Genomic DNA, 18,264 nt, shown 5'->3' on the forward strand with positions numbered 1-18,264 from the left:
GCCTAGAAATGCATGTATATCAACATGTTTTTTAAAAAATTTTTTCGCATGCCTCCATTTTTTAAAAATGTGCCCTACATTTGAAATGTTGTCTAATTTGTCCTACATTGTCCGGTTTGGAGATCCTCACTTATGCAACCCTATTTATAAGGTATCCAAACTCATCCATCCAGGTCTGAGGATACATGCTAACTTAGACCCCTCATCCCTGATCAAACCATTAAGATCTTTGGTCTTATTATGAACTGGTCTTGCATAAACATCAGCACCACTATACCAGAGGTCCTGGTAGCTGACAAACAGATATCTGAGAATGGACTAGAACTGGAAAGAGGACAACCTGCAAAATATCTACACCCCCTTCTTCTCCATAAAACCATCTTAAAACCCTCCCATATGCCATAACTCCCATTTTCTTAAGTCACATAATAGCAGCAGCACATATAGCTGGACTGCAACCCCTATTCTCTTTTCCCGCAGATAGTAAATATAGGGGGTGGTCAGTAGGAGGTGCCCTCTTTCTGATCTGGGCTTGAGCTGCAAGTGGCTTATGGGAAAAGGATATGGGAGTTGTATCCAAGCATCTGGAGGGCCAAAGTTATCTGATCCTATTCTAGGATTTTTTTTCTCATAAGTCTTGTGCATCTGCAATTTATGTTATTATTCAGACTGGTTAAACAGTTAGTTTCCTTGTCCAGGCACTTTCCTCCTTTGTAGATATAAGAGATGAGAAGGACCTTACATTAATCCTTGGCACTTAGCAAACCACAACTCCGGTTCGTGTATGGGGAGCCATGTGTTAAATGATAAAGTAAAATAAGTTTAATACATACTGGGCTGGTTTTCATATCCGTACATGTTAATATGTGTTGGTGATGTCTTCAAATTGCCAACATCAGCAATATAAAGATGGTTCTGCTCCCTTCCTTTTACTGGGAGATACTACATAAAATACTGTAATGGAATACGATTTCTATGACAGAGGGCCAAGATTTTAGTAGTATAAACCTCCTTTTGGATGTTGTTTAAGATGAAATCGTTTCAACAATAAAACAAACCCCAAGGTCATTTTTTTAAGAGTTTTTTGCAGCTCTTTTTATGGCTAGACTTAGAGCTTCTTGTTTTATTATTAATGATGTTTCTTAGGGGTTGAGTATTTATGAGAGATTGTTAGGGACGGATTGGCTATGATTCATTGTTGTAAAGACTTGATTTGTTCTTCAATTCAGTGTATTTAGTGATCCATTTCGGGTGCAATAATTGCAGTTTTTGAAAGTGCCTTTTTTAAACAACATTCTTTCTACCATCCTTTGGGGGTTTACGTGCGGACATGTGTTACAGCTGTCGTGACATGACATAAATGGACAATATGGGCCTGTTTGATTAGTTTCAACAAAGTACCCATGAAGGAATTGTTGTGGTTACTTCTATCAACATAGGTATCGCACTGTTCAATGGTCTATTCTGTTGCAACTGCAACAGGATTTAGTCAGTAGGTATGAGACGAATTGAAACACCACCCTAGTTGCAAAAGGAGAGTTTTATGGTTTTGATAGATAACGACAGATGGGCCCATTTACTTGTGTGTGTGTGTGTGGTGTTTGTGTGTGCATGCTGTGTTTGGTGTGCCTTCAAGTCATTTCTGATTCTGGCTACCAAAAGGCAAACGATCATGGTTTTCTTGGCAAGATTTGTTCATAAAGGTTTGCCATTGCCTTCCCTGGAGATTGGAGAAGCATTGACTTGCCCAGGTCACCAGTGGGTGTATGGCCAAGCGAGAATCAGCCTATCGACAAGGGATTGGATTGGAAGCAATCCAACTCAATCATGGGCGTTTATGTTTGCGTGATGACTACACATGGCAATTTTGGGGATGGCAAGCTTGTTCGGCAACATGAAGTCAGTTCAAACGTATTCAAATTCACGTAAATTTGCTTGAACGAGCGTATTCATGAAGGCGTTCTGGCCCCACTTTCTTTTAGGTCGAAATTAAGAGATGCCTCCCCTGGAAAATCAGAGTCGCCAATGATGATCCATTATGCTGTTTTTTCACGAAATAATGGTTTTCATTAACAATAATAAGGGTTGACAGAACAAGTTATTTTTTCTAGAATTAAATACTAGGTGTAACGAATTTGCATATGAGTTGTGATAGATGTAAAGTTAGTGACTGTTGTAGTGAAGGGGAATTCAGCCCATAATAAGCTAACAGAGTCCCTGTTCACTCTCATACTGTGAAAGGAACACAGCAGATTCCTTTAAAACTGGAACTAAAGTAAGACTTCTAGCCATCTTAAGAAATGAACTACTTTAGAAAATATTATAATATAGGATAAGTACATGGGAAGGGGGATGCTGTGGCAAGAGCATTTGCACAATTACTTTTTTAAGTTATGTTTGAAGCTTGAGGAGTTTCTAAAATCAAAAGTACTCTCTAGTTAGCCTTTTTTATGTTTTTAAATGAAAAACTGGAATCCATTTATTTTGGTGAATAAATACGGTGAATATTTTAGGGACAAGACAACTTTTGTTTTCTCTTATTGTTAGAAAACATGCCAGTTTCAAAAAGTAAACTGCAGAGCTTTCTTTTGCATTATCCCCCTCCCGCCCTCCCCCCCATTTTGAGAATATGAAGTGACATTTCAAAGTGAAGGTGACACTGGGGGGGTGACACAATCTATGAGGTCTATGAGTTCAGTGACGTGAGTGTGGGGAGGACGGCTTGTTGCATTATTTAAGGTTGGGGTGGTCTTGTCCAGTTTGTCAGCCTTCTCACAGGAACAGATGACTGGCTAGGAATAATCCATCCTAGATGAGCTGGTGTTTTGGACACTGCTGCCGTGATTCTTTGGGGAAGACAGGAATTTTAATGTAATTAATAATCAATAATTGTAATTCTTGGAACTGCCGAACTTTGAGACAGGGCAGGTCTACAGCAATGCTTTGAGCATGGGAACGTCTCTCATATATTTGCGCGCATGAAACATTCAGATGCGGAGGTACGTGGTATGGGCATTTCCCCCTTAGCTTCAGCCACCTCCAAGAGCAACATTTAGATTAGAATAACTTAAAGGGAAAGCTGTGATGCTGCTCAGCCAGCTAACTGCCTGCCCGTACTTCAGAAGCAGAAATGCTGCTTTCATGTTTTTATTTTTTTTTTCACTGTGAAAACACCAAACTGGGAACAAGTCCCATTTAGCTTTGTAAGGGAAAATAGGCTTCAGAGGGCTTTGCCTGGAAACACTCCTTATCGGGGGACCAGCGGAAGCCCACAGGAGGGAAAAAATTCCATACTTTCAGGGAATTTAAGTAAAGGTTTGTTTGGTAAATTTGACAGGCAAAGAAAAAGGTGTGTCTTTGGTTAAAAAACTTAACATCCTTCATTTATTCTGAGTACAGACAACCCGCAGAGGCTTTCTTGATGGAATCCAAAATCAAAACGAGTGACACCTTCTTGGCAACCAAAATACAGATAGACATCATACAAGTTTTCGAGTTAACATCTTCATGGGCAAAAGTGTTAAAAATCAGAGGCATCCTTCATCTCAGGGAATTTCTTTTCTTTGGTATGGAGCTTACTGTTATTATCTATCTTTTTTGGTCTTTTGTTCATGGTCCGAATGGTGCAACCTTTATTTCTTTCTTCAGTTGATGATTTTAACAGCAGCTCCCAGAATTCCGGTTGGGCGTTGCCAGGGCTTTAGGAGCTGCAGTCCAAAACAGCCCAGGGACAAAGGTTGGGAACTGCTCCAGACTGTTTAACTGACAACAGAAGTAACATCTGGGACAAAGTAGACGGGACTTTTACATTGGGCTTAAAACAAACAGCCAAACATTTTTGCTTTGCCACTTGGGCTGGCTTTAGACATCACATGCCCTGGATGCAGTGAGTGGGCCAGGCTGTACCACAACAAATACCGAACAAACGAGAGTCAGATGTATGTGCTTCGCAACAGCCTGTTTCGGACCATGGTTTTGAGACCACTGCACTTGGGGCATGCCCATTGCGTACTTTCGGTCTTGCACAATCGTGCCAAAGGCCTTACGCTTGCTCCTTTGGCCAGTCTGGGTGACCCAAAGTCACTTATCTCTCTTTTATCTTTTTTACATCTTTGTTTTTTTGCTGATCTTGAGCTGTTTTGGAGGTTTGGCAGGAGGGCGCAGCACTGTATCCCCCGACTGAAGATTGTACACTCCTTCTTCTGGGATGGGCGTCTCTTCCACCAGCACGCACTTCAAGAGGATGACATGGAGTGTGAGGGAGGAAAGAACACCCGCCTAGCCACAGATCAGTCAATCAACCCTGTGTCAATGGGGACGATGTCAGCCCGTCGCCGTCACTCCAACAAGCAAATTACAGAAATAGATATACCTTTGGGGACATATGTAAATTTTCCTATGTAAATCAATTAATGAGGAAAGAAGTCATTTTATCAGCTTTGGTTCCGTTTTGGAAGGATTGATCCAATGAACAAATAATTTCAGGGAAATTACTTTGTTTTCAGATCGGATAACAGGACTCTGGCCTATGCTCTATTTAAGCAGGTTGTTCGGTTTTCGGTCTGTTGAGCTACATTTGTCATGTTAATTTCTGTTTTTTAATGAAGAAATTTATTTAAAATATCTGGACGTAAAAAAATTTTGACTGTTGAGAACCAGTGAAGCTTTCAAAGTTGCTTATGTTTTGGCATTTGTGGATGGGTCATACAATGGCTGAATCTTTTGTGGATTGGTATGGGGTTAGATTTTTCTGGCAGGGCCAGCAGAGCTACCCTTGAATAAGTTGCCGCCATATCCTGGATTCTTTTCCACAGATTCAAGCTCACACGTGTAGTTATTTGAAAATGTAAGAAATTCCAAAAGAAAACCTTGATTTGGCTGGTTTATAGGGACACAATTTTTCATGGCCTTGTATTTATTTAATGTATTTACGAGATAGCATCCCGAGTTGAGTTCCCGTGAGATCCTGGAACCAAACCCCAGCGATTCAAGGGCCCACTATATATGTCTTTATGAAAAACACAATAGCTTCAGTAGGAAAAGCAAAATATTCTCTTCAATAATAAAGACTTCAGGCTCTCTGCAATATCCTTAGGGCTGTGCAGTCCTAAATTGGGTATAGTGTGTTCCATTTGTAATGTAACTATCATGCTGGGAGGTCAAGCAGAAATTTCTGTAGAGAAATTTGTACTAATGGGCCCAATGCCTGAAGAGGGAGTGGCTGGTAATGTTAGATACTTTCCAGGAAAAAACCAAGTAAAGAATTCAGTAGTAGTGACAATCATTGGGAAAAAAATCAGTAGAACAGTTGTGATAGAGAGATAGAGAGCGAGGGTGGGGATACACCATCATATACGTAGTGGTTTGGGCATACTAGCACTCGATGAGATTTAGGACTGTGGGGGCCAGGGTTCAATCCTCACTAACCTATGAAATCTACTGGGCTACCTTGTAAGCATGGATGGAACCTGGCCAAGTCGTCTCTAGCTTCAGAGGAAGTATCTATGTGCCTTCAGGTCATTTAGACTGTATAGCAACCAAGGTTGAACTGATATAGTTTTTCTGGGCGAGGTGTGTGAATTGCCCAGATAACAAGTGGGTTTTCATGTCCAAGTGGGTAATTCAAACCCAACATCACCCTCTTAGCTTTCTATGCAAATACTTCTGTAATGGCAAATACTTATCTGAAAAAATCGTGCCAGTGAAACTTGATACATCGTGTGCCTTAAGGTTGTCAAATTTGGAAGCAACTTGAGGTGCACAAGAAAAATTTGAAGGAAGGGCGAGAAGGAGGAAGATAAGACTTAGTAAAAATGCCTGCCTCTCATTGAGGAGAAACTCCTAGGTTTGCACATCATTGCGAACAAGCCAGGTTTTTTTAACACTACGGTTAATGTTTTACGAATGCCTACAGAAGTATTGTTTTTCTCTAGGTCCTCCGTATGACTCTAGGGTCAACCTCTTGCAGAATCATGCTAGAAATTCTAAATTTCCCAGAGAGAGCATGTTAAGTAAATCAGTGAATAAGCAAATGTAAGTCAAAACCGCAACGGTGGGAGTCGCTGTAAAAACACTTCCTGGTAAATAACATCCATAACCGCTCCACTGTTGTAAATTTAATAGGACTTAATGCTGGGCCTTGGCAGTGGCATGAATGGTGGATAGGTAGATGGACCTATACCGGTCATAAGACCCAGGACCCTGATCTGGCACTAGTCACGCTTCATGTTGCGGTGAGGTTCATTTAAACTTTTTAAAATTAACAGCTTATTATAAATTTAATAATGGCTATTATCTTCAAACCTCTTGGCTTTGACACCTATAGAGGACAAGAGTTTGGGCAATTATGTTGGCCACAGTATGTCTGCAGATTGGAGAAGCACCTTACCAAAGTGTAAAGTATGGTGTATATGGTGGGGATGCAAATCATGTGTATGATACAAGTGTTATGCAGGGTCGCCTTTTCACTTGTGTGCATTTGGATATAGAATAATGCTGACATCAATCGTCCACAGCAGAGTCTAAGCTTAGTAATATTTTTTCACCGGAATTGGCTTAACAGCAGTGGTCTACAACTGCACTCTCAGTCCTCTAATTCAGAGGAGTCGCTAGGGCCTTTTTTCACACTGTAAGTTATTGGCTATGATTGACTTTGGCTGTCCATGACAAAATTCGACGGAATCCGGGGGTTTTGTAGTTTAGAAAAGGGTGTGTAGATTCCCAGCAGAGAACTCTTAGTGCCTTCACCAAACGACAAGCTCCAGGGTTTTATTAGAGGCACCTGGAATTATAGGGTGTAATTTTGTTCATGAAGGTGCTTTGGTCTCATTAGTAATATATTGGCAGTAACATTGTGGTGTGAGAAAGAAGGACTGTGGTAGTGTGAAATGGCCTCAGATTTCCAGCAGAGAAGGATTTCGCTAATTCCCGGATTCTTGGGTGGAACCATTGAAATTAGTGGTATCAAACTGTTATAACCATGTAATGTGGATACCTCTGATTTTAAAAGGTGCTCTCCACAGTAAAAAAAGAACCCCCCAAACTTACCCAAAACAACAGTGCTTAAACAGCGTCCTTTGTGGAAACTAAATAATAATCATATAATAATATAATGACATAAACTGGAGAGAAGAGGAGGAGGAGGGATTTAAAATCAAATAAAAAGCGTTATAAAAAAGGGGCAATAATCAAGATGTGATTTGACCCTGGAGAATTAAGAATTAATTCTTTATTCTGATCTCAAAAATCGTCTGGAGAGCAGCCAGTTGATGCTTTCAGTCGCACAACGTAAGAGCGCGCAACTTTGCAGTGTCCTCTGTGGCTGAAATTGTCTAGAGGGCAGGCTGGCCCAAACATTTAATGGCTTAAAGTGGAGCACGTTTGCCTTCTTTTGGCCCCATGTAGGGGCCGCCATATCAAGTCCAGCCAGCTCTTTTGGCCCTGAGGCAGTAAATCACACAACACCTCTCCCCAATTTCCTGCTTCACTTAGCTAGAATAAACTAATAGTAGTAAGTTGTTGCCCTTTCAGTGGCACCCAACCTCCTGCCTAATGAGTTGTCTCAATGTCTGGAAGGAGGTCCAGCCTGCTAGGCCGCTGGGCACTAGATGCCAAATACCACGCTGTGTCGATAATCAAGTGATTTGCTCTGTACCTTCACATTTGTTTACTAGGTTATGTTTAGGATTCTTTTTATGCAAGTGGCTTAAGTGCCGTGACGGACTGATAGTCCATTACACATACCGATCCAGTTGAAGTTTCATTAACGCCTTACTTTGGGGGTGGTTTTTTCTTGCTCTTTTTCCAATGCGTATTTTCTCTTAAAAGCCAATGGGTGTATTTGTTGCTTTTCCATGATTATTCTGTGTAGAAAGCTGAGATCACCCCCTCAGCTCAGCAACAAAGTGATGACATGGTTGTGGTGGGTATTTGCTGAACAATCCTAGCAATTTTTAGAAGTAAGTTCCCCTGAAAATGAGGCAGGCCAGGGTTTGAATCCCACTCTGTCCATAAATTCATCGAGTGGCCTTCGCATGGTCCCGTCTTCACTCAGAGAAGCAAAGCAAACTCTGTGAACAAATCTGGCCAGAAACCCATGATAATTGCCTTAGGATTGGGTCATATGTGTTTGGGACAACTGGCGGCACACAAGAAAGTCCGACTGTGTTGTGTGTTTATTGTGCATAGTGACTGTTTGCCCTTTGTCATTCATTGCTAGTTTGCTGGGCTCCGAAAGATTGTTTTTGTCTTGGCCTCCATTAAAAATTTCCTCTGAGGTGGACATGGTGAGTTAGCAAGGTGTTGGATCAATCAGGAGGCCTCAGCCTAGTCTAATTGGTTAGTTAGCTCACGTATAGTCAGTCATAACCTGAATGAACACTGATGTGAATCCATGATTCAATGGGTCTGTTTTTAGCTGTACAGCATACTAACTTAGGAGTTTTATCACACGGGGGCATTTCTCTTATTTTGAATGAAAGAAAGTGGGGCAAGACGCATTCCGTGAAGTTGCATGTTAGAGGCGAATTTACATGATTGAAGTGCGTTTCAACTGGTTTTCTTCCATTGCCCGAAATAGCTTGCCGTGCCCCAAGTGTGTGTGATTCACTTCAGCAAGGTGAAACCCATGACTGAGTTCGGCTGACTTCGCCTGCTGAAAATTGCTGTGTACTATCACGCAAATACGTTAAACCCATGATTGCATTCGGATTGACGGGGATTATACTTCCAATGTCGTGTCTGATAACGTCCTGGCAATGGGTTTTCAAGTCCCCTCATCCTGCATAAGTGCATAGCATTCATGGATCAGTGTTCTTCTCATAGGCTATTGTGAGGGGAAAAACAGGGAGGAGGCTGAACTCCGTGAGGAAAGATCAAGACCTAATAGCATTTAATGAGTCGCACCTGCAGTCCAGGGGTAGGCACCTGCAGCCGCAGGCTGGTGCGGCCCGGCGAGGCCTTGGGACCGACCCAGCCGGCGCGCCGATTTTTGTGCCGCGGGCTTGGCCTCTCTGCCAGGGGCAAGGTGGGCAGTGTCTATAGGCCTCAGAAATGCTTTTATTTAACATTTTTAAAAAAATCAGCATTTTTTTTTGCGGGTCCTCACTTTTTTTAAAAAAAGTGTCCACCATTTGAAAATGTTGTCCTACATTTGTCCCGGTTTATTTATTTATTTTTTTTTTAAAAGAAAAATATTTAATTATTTATTTTTTGGCTGGGCCCCCATTGGTCTGAGTGCAGACCCAGCCCCGGCTTAAAAAGGTTGCTACCCCTGCTACATCAGTCCATGGGTGTAAAGAGTGAAAGCCTCTCCAGATTTCTTCAGGAGTGTTAACTTTCCCCGCTCTGTTTACTGGGACTGCTGCCCAGGTTAGAGTGTGTATCGTGAAAGGAAGGGTGGGGCTAAGACCATGACTGAGGCTTATTTACTGAATCAATTAATTCCATGTGTAGGTTATCGTGGCTGTGTTATCTATCACCTTGACATTTTGATGGGACGCATAGATCGTCCTGGTGTATCAAGCTTTGAGCACTATGAACTCTGTCTTCAGTTGGTAATAGCCCTCCCCTTCCACAAAGGATGATAAGCCCGTGCTAACCGTCAAAGAGTTCGTATAGTTTACATTGTCAATGGGCTTCTGCCAGCAGCAGAATACAGCAGTGCGTGGGCAGTTTTAACAGAATTTCTTTCCTTCGAGCGAAAATATATCCAATCAGGAGACGCGGGGAATGCCACGGTGTTATAAATGGGCAAAGCTGCTTTCCAACTTAAAGGATAGCAGGGGAAGCATTGGCGTCAGCTTTGATATTTACAGTGGTGGAGGGACATGTTCCTGCCACGTAGCTTGCCCTTAGCGTGATTTTGTCCGCGATTAGACACTCCTTATCTTGTTGTTTGTGTAGTTGGAGAAAGTTGCCATTGGTTTGTTCAGTCAAAGGATGTGAAATTCTTTCTCCCCCAACTAAAAAAAAAAAAGCTCGAGTTTTGGAGAATGAAGGATTTAGATTATAACAACATGTGTTCTTCTGTCTCTCTTGTTTTCTTTCTTTTGCCATTCGTGGATATTAATTTGGAAACAATGTGCCATTCAGTGGCTGGCATTTAAGTTATAGCTTGCTGCTGTAAAGAATTGTCAAACAGGCATAAAGCAAAGGATTATGTTGATTAAGTATATTTTTAACAATCGAACATATTAGCATTTGGAAGGGGAAAGCGATCATGGGCACCAGCAGTTTTGCTGATCGTGGGCATTGTAGGATCTACATGGCGCCTTTACAGTGCAAACAAATCAAGTCTTCCTTTTTTTGTCGTTTATTATTTTGATTATTATTGAGTTTATATTATTAAACATTTTATTACACACGAATAGGATTCTATGATATTCTATGCAGATTATAATCGACTATCCTTCTTACCTTAAACTGGTGTTTTCCTTATATTTGCAAGTAAACGAATTCGATTTTCCTAAAATTTGCATTATGAAATCTAGCATGGAGGTCTTGCGCCAACCTGAATATTTGTGCAGCATTTCAGTGAATCAAGCTATCCGCTCATTAAGAGATCTACCTCTACATGTTGGGTAGACTTAGAAAAGCAGAGGAAACCTCAATTCGCGGTGCTGTGTCCCCCTAACAGCTCAGCCAGAACTGTAAACAACATAGAAACCTCCTTTTTTCAGACTTCTATTGCGTTGGAGGAAATGGTGGCCATCTGATGGGCTCTCAGCCCTTCCTTTAGATAGACCATTCTTACGACACCCTTCCTTTTAGCTCAATACTCACAATTTAAAGGGATGGGAAGATAAGGCATTTATACGATACAGGACTTATTTCGAATTCTGACCTAAAATACAGAAATATGTTAAATGTGGTGTTTGCCTCGTAGACCCTCTTGCCTTCCAAATTCAACAAATTAGCCGCCATTTGTTCCAGCGAGTATGGTCAGGAGAACCCCTAGATCAGTTGACCAGACTTGAACAATGTGTACAACGCAGCCCACCAGTGAAGGGAGGTGTCGCTGCATTGTTAACTGGATGGTTGAAACGCCCTATGGGAGGGGTACGTTTTATAAAACAAGGTGGGGGGTTGGATTACAGTCGGTTTTTATTTGATGCGAATGGCATCATATATGGGCATGTCGGCGCTTAATGGTTAGGAGGTCACCTGCCCTAAGGAAAAACACATTGAAAGTTCTTGCACCAAGTGTACTTCTCAGAAGTGTGTACTTGGTCAAGAACTGTGAAACCACCTTGACATGTTCAATATGCATAGCCATGTTAAACCATGCTAAGTGTTAAACCCAAGGGGTTTGGTTATGGAATAAGCCTCTGATGCAAGAGGCCATGTTAAGTAAAGCCATGTGAAATGCCCAAATGTGCTGTTGTGTGTGTTTATGCACACTCCCGCCCATTGGCACATGTGTGTGTTTTGGAATGGAGGTTGGGGGTGTTTGGCCAGAAAGGGAAGTACATTTCTGCCATCTGTCTAGAAATAATGCCAAAATGTCCTCCATTTTGATCATGCCTAAGAAACATGCATTTATATCAACATTTTTTAAAAAAATCATCCAATTTTTTCGCATGTCCTCCATTTTTTAAAAATGTGTCCTACATTTGTCCTACATTTGTCCCGGTTTGGAGATCCTCACTTATGGCAACCCTATTTATAAGGTATCCAAACTCATCCATCCAGGTCTGAGTGATACATGCTAACTTAGACCCCTCATCCCTGATCAAACCATTAAGATCTTTGGTCTTATTATGAACTGGTCTTGCATTAAACATCAGCACCACTATACCAGAGGTCCTGGTAGCTGAACAAACAGATATCTGAGAAATGGACTAAGAACTGGAAAGAGGAACAACCTGCAAATATCTACACCCCCTTCTTCTCCAGTAAACCATCTTAACCCTCCCATATGCCATAACTCCCATTTTCTTAAGTCACAATAATAGCAGCAGCCACATATAGCTGGACTGCAACCCCTATTACTCCCAGCAAGCATAGTAAATATCAGGGGGTGGTCAGTATGAGGTTCCCTCTCTTCTGATCTGGGCTTGAGCTGCAAGTGGCTTATGGGAAAGGATGATGGGAGTTGTAGTCCAATGACATCTGGAGGGCCAAAAGTTATCTGATCCTATTCTAGGATTTTCCCAATAAGTCTTGCTTCATCATGCACATTTATGTTATATATTCAGACTGGTTAAACAGTTATTTTCCTTTCCAAGGCAACTTTCCCAATTGTAGATATAAGAGATGAAGAAGGAGACTTCTACAGATAATCCTTGGCACTTCAGCAAACCACAACTCCCAGGATTCTTTGTATGGGGAGCCACATGTGTTAAACTGCATAAAGTAAAATAAGTTTAATACATACATGGGCTGGTTTTCATATCCTTAACATGTTAATATGTCTGTTGTATTATGTCTGTCAAATTGCCAACATCAGCAAATATAATGTTACTCCCTTCCCTTTTCACATGGGAGATAACTACATAAAAATACTGTAATTGAATATACAGATTTCTATGACAGAGGCCAAGATTTTTAGTATAAAACCTCCTTCTTGGATGTGTTTAAGATGAAATCGTTATCAACAATAACAACAAACCCCAAGAGTTCATTTTAAGAGCATTTATTGCAGCTACTTTTTATGTCTAGACTCTAGAGCATTCTTGTTTTATTATTATGAATTGTTCTTAGGGGTTGAGTATTTATGAGAGATTGTTAGGGACTGATTGCTAATGATTCATTTTTGTAACAGACTTGATTTGTTCTTCAATATCATTGTATTTAGTGAATCCATTTCGGGTGCAATAATTGCAGTTTTTGAAAAGTGCACTTTTTAAAACAACAACTTCTACCATCCTTTGTGAGTTACTGCTGAACATGGGTATACAGCTGTTTTGACATGACATATAATGGTCAATATCCTGTTGATTAGTTTCAACCAAAGTAGACCCACTGAATGAATTGTTGATGGTACTTCAAAACATAGGTAAATCTCACTGATTCAATAGGTCTATTCTAGTTGCAACTAGCAACAGGATTTAGGTCAATAGGTATGAGACGAATTGAAAACACACACCCTTATTTGCTAAAAAGGAAGAGTTTTATGGTTTTGATATGAATAACGACCAGATGGGCCCATTTACTCTGTGTGTGTGTGTGTGTGTGTGTGTGTGCGTGCATGTGTTGTGTGCCTTCAAGTCATTTCTGACTTCTGGCTACCAAAAGGCAAACTATCATGGGGTTTTCTTGGCAAGATTTGTTCATAAGAGGTTTGCCATTGCCTTCCCCTGAGATTGAGAGCATTGACTTGCCCAAGGTCACCCAGTGGGTTTCATGGCCAAGCGGGAATCCAGCCATATCAGACAAGGGGAATTGGAATTGGAAGCAATCCAAACGCAATCATGGCGTTTAATGTTATTGCGTGATAGACTACCACACGCAATTTTGGGGGATGGCAAGCTATTTTCGGGCAACAGGAAGTCAGTTCAAACGCAATTCAAATTCACGTAAATTTTCTGAACTAGCGTATTCACGTGAATGCGTTCTGGCCCCACTTTCTTTTCATTCGAAATTAAGAGAAATTCCTCCCCTGTGATAAACTCCATAGTCTCCAGATTCATGATCCAATTATTCACTGTATTTATTCACTAAATAAATGGTTTCATTAAACAATAATAAGGGTCTGACAGAACAAGTCTATTTTCTAGAATTAAAGTAACTAAGTTGTAACTATATTGCACTATACAGTGGTACCCCGGGATACGAATGCGCCGCCTTACGAAATTTCCGGGTTACGAAAAAAATCCATTTAAAAAAACTGTTCCGGGTTACGAAGGTTCTTTCGGGTTACGAAAAATTTTTTGGTGCTTTTCGGCGCTATTTCACACGAAATCGCGGCTTTTCCCCATTAGCGCCTATGGGTTTTTCGGCTTGCGAAGTATTTCGGGTTACGAAAGCGGCAGCGGAACGAATTAATTTCGTAACCCGGGGTACCCCTGTAGTTGTGATAAGACTGTAAATTTAGTGACTTTTGTAGTTAAGGGAATTCAGCCTCATAAATAAGACTAACACATTCCTCCTGTTCACTCTCATACTGCTGAAAGGAACACATTCAGATTCCTTTAAAACTGTAACCTAAAAGTAAGACTTCTAGCCATCTTTAAGAAATGAACTACTTTAGAAATATTATAACTATAATGATAAGTACATGGGAAGGGGGACTGCTGTGGCAAGAGCATTTGCAGCTAATTACTTTTTAAAGTTATGTTCTAAGCTCTGAGAGAGCTTCTAAAATCAAAAAGTACCTCTACTAGCCCTTATTATTATTTGAATCCATTTATTTAGTGAATAAATACAGTGAATAATTTAGGACAAGACAACTTTTGTTTTCTCTTATTGGTAGACAAACATGCCATTCAAAAAGTAAAAACTGCAGAGCATTATCATTTTGCATTTATCCCCCCCCCCCCCCCCCCCCCCCCCAGTTTTAGAAATATGAAGTTACCATTTCAAAGTGAATGTGACACTGGTGACACAATCTATTAGGTCTATGATTTCATTGACTTGAGTGTGGGATGCAGGACTGGCTTGTTCATTATTGTAAGTTGAGGGTAGGTCTCTGTCACATTTCAGCCTTCTCACAGGGAAGAGACTGACCTTGGCTAGGAGTAATCCATCCTAAGATGAGCTGGTTCTTTGTACACTGCTGCCGTGGATTCCTTTGGGGAAAGACAGGATTTATAATGTAATGAATAAGTCAATAAATTTAATTCTTGGAACTGCCAGAACTTGAGAACAGGGCCAGGTCTAGCAGCACAATGCTTTGAGCATGGGAACGTCTCTCATATATTTGCAGCATGAAACATTCAGGTGCGAGAGGTACGTGGTGATGGCATTTCCCCCCTTAGCTTCAGCCACCCACAAAGAGCAACATTTAGATGAAGAATAAACTTCAAAGGGAAAAAGCTGTGATGCTGCTCCAGCCCAGCTAACTGCCTGCCACAGTACTTCAGAAGCAGAAAGGCTGCTTTCATGTTTTATTTTTTTTTCACTTGAAAACCACCAAACTGGGAACAAGTCCCAATTTAGCTTTGTAAAGCGAAAATAAGGCTTCAGAGGGCCATTTGCCTCTGAAACACTGTCTAACACAGCTGGGGACCAGCAGGAAGCCCACAGTGAGAGAAAAAAATCCCATACCTTTCAGGGAATTTAAGTACAATTTGTTGCTAAATTTGACAGGCAAAGAAAAAGGTGTTTCTTTTTTTTAAAAAAACTTAACATCCTTCATTTAATTTCTGTAGTACAGACAACCACGCAGAAGGCTTTCTTGATGGAATCCAAAATCCAAAACGGAGTGATACCTTCATTGGCCAACCAAAATACAGATAATACATCATACAAGTTTTCGAAGCTTAACATCTTCATGAGGCAAAGATGTTAAAAATCAGAGGCAGTCTGCATCTCAAGGGAAGTTTCTTTTCTTTTGGTAATGGAGCTGACATGTTATTATCTGTCTTTTATTGTCCTTTGTTCATGGTCCTCAAATGGTGCCCAACCTTTGTTTCTTCAGATGATTTTAACATCAGCTCCCATAATTCCCGAGTGTTGGCCAAGTTGCCAGGGGCTTCTGGGAGCTGCAGTCCAAAACAGCCCAGGACAAAGGTTGGGAACTGCTCCAGACTGTTTTAACTGACAACAGAAGTAACATCTGGGACAAAACGTAGACTGTGACTTTAACATTGGCTTAAAACAAACAGGCCAAAACCATTGCCTTTGGGCCACTTGAGGGCATGGCATTTAGACATCACATGCCCTGGATGCAGCCTGAAGCTGGGCCGAGGCTGTACCAACAACAAAGAACCAGAACAAAACAGAGCAGATGTAATGTGCTTCTGCCAACAGCCTGGTTCGAGACCATGGTTTGAGACCACTGCACTGAGTGCAGGCCCATGCAGTCACTGCGGTCTTGGCACAATCAGTGCCAAAGCAGCCTTACGCTGCTCCTTTGGGCCAGTCTGTGTGACCCCAAAGTCACTTATCTCTTCTTGTATGCTTTTTAACATCTTTGTCTGATCTTGAGCATGTTTGGAGGTTCTGGCAGGAGGGCGCAGCTACTGTATACCCCCGACTGAAGAATGGTACACTCCTTCTTCTGGGATGGTCGTCCTCTTCCACCAAGCACGCACCTTCAGGAGGGATGCACATGGAGTGGTGAGGGAGGAAAGAGACACCTGCCTAGCCAGCAAGATCAGTCAAATCAACCCTGGTGATCAATGGGGTGACAGATGTCACAGCCCGATCGCCCTCACATCCAGACAAGCAAAATAACAGAAATATAATAATACCTTTGAGGTAACATATGTAAATTTCCTATGTAAATCAAATTAATGAGGAAAGAAGTCATATTATATCAACCTTTGGTTCCGTTTGGAAAGGATTGATCCAATAGAACAAATAATTTCAGGGAAATTTACTTTGTATTTCAAGATCAGGATAACATGACTCATGGCCTATGCTCTATGTAAGCATTTGTCGGTGTTTCTGTGCTGTTGATCTATATTTGTCATGTTAATTTCTGTTTTTTAATTAATAAATTTTATTAAAAATATCTGGACTTAAAAAAAAATATTTGACTGTTGAAGAAGCCAGTGAAGCTTTCAAAGGTTGCATCATGTATTTTTGGCATTTTGGATGGTCAATACAATTGCTGTTCTTTTGTGGATTTTGTATTGTGTTATATTTTGCTGCATGGCCAGCAGAGCTACCCTTGAATACAGTTGGCCCTCCATATCCATGGATTCTTTATCCACAGATTCAAGCATCCACAGCTTGTAGTTATTTTTAAAAATGTATAAATTCCAAAAAGAAAACCTTGATTTTGCTATTTTATATAAGGGACACCATTTTACTATGCCATTGTATTTAATTTAATGTATTTAACCGAGATAAGCATACACAGATTTTAGTATCCACGTGAGATCCTGGAACCAAACCCCAGCAGATACCAAGGGCCCACTATATATTTCTTTATGAAACAACACAATAGCTTCAGTATGAAAAGCAAAAATATTCTCTTCACATAAATAAAGACTTCAAGGCTCTACTGCAATAATCCTTAGGGCATGTGCCAGTCCTAAATTGGAGTATATGTTTCCCATTTGTAATGTAACTATCATGCTGAGGATGTCAGAGCAGAAATTCTGTAGAGAAATTGGTACTAATGTTCCCAATGCCTGAATGAGGAAGATGGCTGGTAATTTAGATACTTTCCAGGAAAAGAAACCAAGTAAAGAATTCATTATTAGTGACAATCATTTGGGAAAAAAATCAGGTAGGAACAGTTGTGGAGAGAGAGAGAGAGAGAGCGAGGGTGGGGAGACACCATCATATAGTGGTTTGGGCTAGGACTAGCACTCTGTGAGATTAGGACTGTGGGAGGCCAGGGTTCAAATCCTCACTAACCTATGGAAATCTACTGGCTGACCTTGTAAATCAATGCGATGGAACCTTGGCCAAGTCACAGTCTCTCAGCTTCAGAGGAAGTCTACTATGTGCCTTCAGGTCATTTCAGACTTATAGCAACCCAAAGGTGAACTGATTATAGGTTTTTCTGGACCAGAGAGTGTGTGAATTGCCCAAGATCACCAAGTGGGTTTTCATGTCCAAGTGGGAAATTCAAACCCAACCACTACACCATGCTAGCTTTCTAATGGCAAATACTTCTCTAATGGCAAATACTTATCTGAAAAAATCTTGCCATGAAAACTTGATACATACGTTTGCCTTAAGGTTGTCGTAAGTTGGAAGCAACTTGAAGGTGCACAAGAAAAAGTTGCAAGGAAGGGCGAGAATGAGGAAGAATAAGACTTAGTAAAAATGCCTGCCTCTCATTGAGGAAGAAAACTACCTAGGTTGCATCCACATTGCAGAAACAATCCAGTTTAACACTACTTTAATTTTTACGAATGCCTACAGAAGTATTTTTTTTCTCTAGGTCCTCCAGTATGACTCTATGGTCAACCTCTTGCAGAATCATGCTAGAAAATCTAAATATTCCCAGAGAGAGCATGTTAATTAAATCAGTGAATAATCAAATCTGTAAAGTCAAAACCGCAACTGTGGAGAGTCAGCTGTACAAACACTTCCCTAGTAACATAGCAGCCATAATCAGCCTCCACTGATTGTAAATTAATAGGACTTAATGCTGGGCCATTTGCAGTGCATGAATGGTGGATAGGTAGACTGGACCTATCC

General features: G+C 40.9%; 1 long non-coding RNA gene across 1 annotated transcript in view; it reads left to right on the forward strand.

Annotated features, from left to right (window-relative positions):
• The window catches only part of LOC121925733, a 79,455-nt gene extending 62,732 nt beyond the window's left edge, over positions 1 to 16,723 (forward strand). Inside the window, exon 6 of the long non-coding RNA XR_006102943.1 lies at positions 15,312 to 16,723. This is a non-coding gene — a long non-coding RNA (uncharacterized LOC121925733). The remainder of the gene's footprint in view (positions 1 to 15,311) is intronic.
• Positions 16,724 to 18,264: the final 1,541 nt, after the last annotated feature.

This window comes from Sceloporus undulatus, chromosome 3 (genome assembly GCF_019175285.1).
Source record: "Sceloporus undulatus isolate JIND9_A2432 ecotype Alabama chromosome 3, SceUnd_v1.1, whole genome shotgun sequence".
NCBI lineage: Eukaryota > Metazoa > Chordata > Lepidosauria > Squamata > Phrynosomatidae > Sceloporus > Sceloporus undulatus.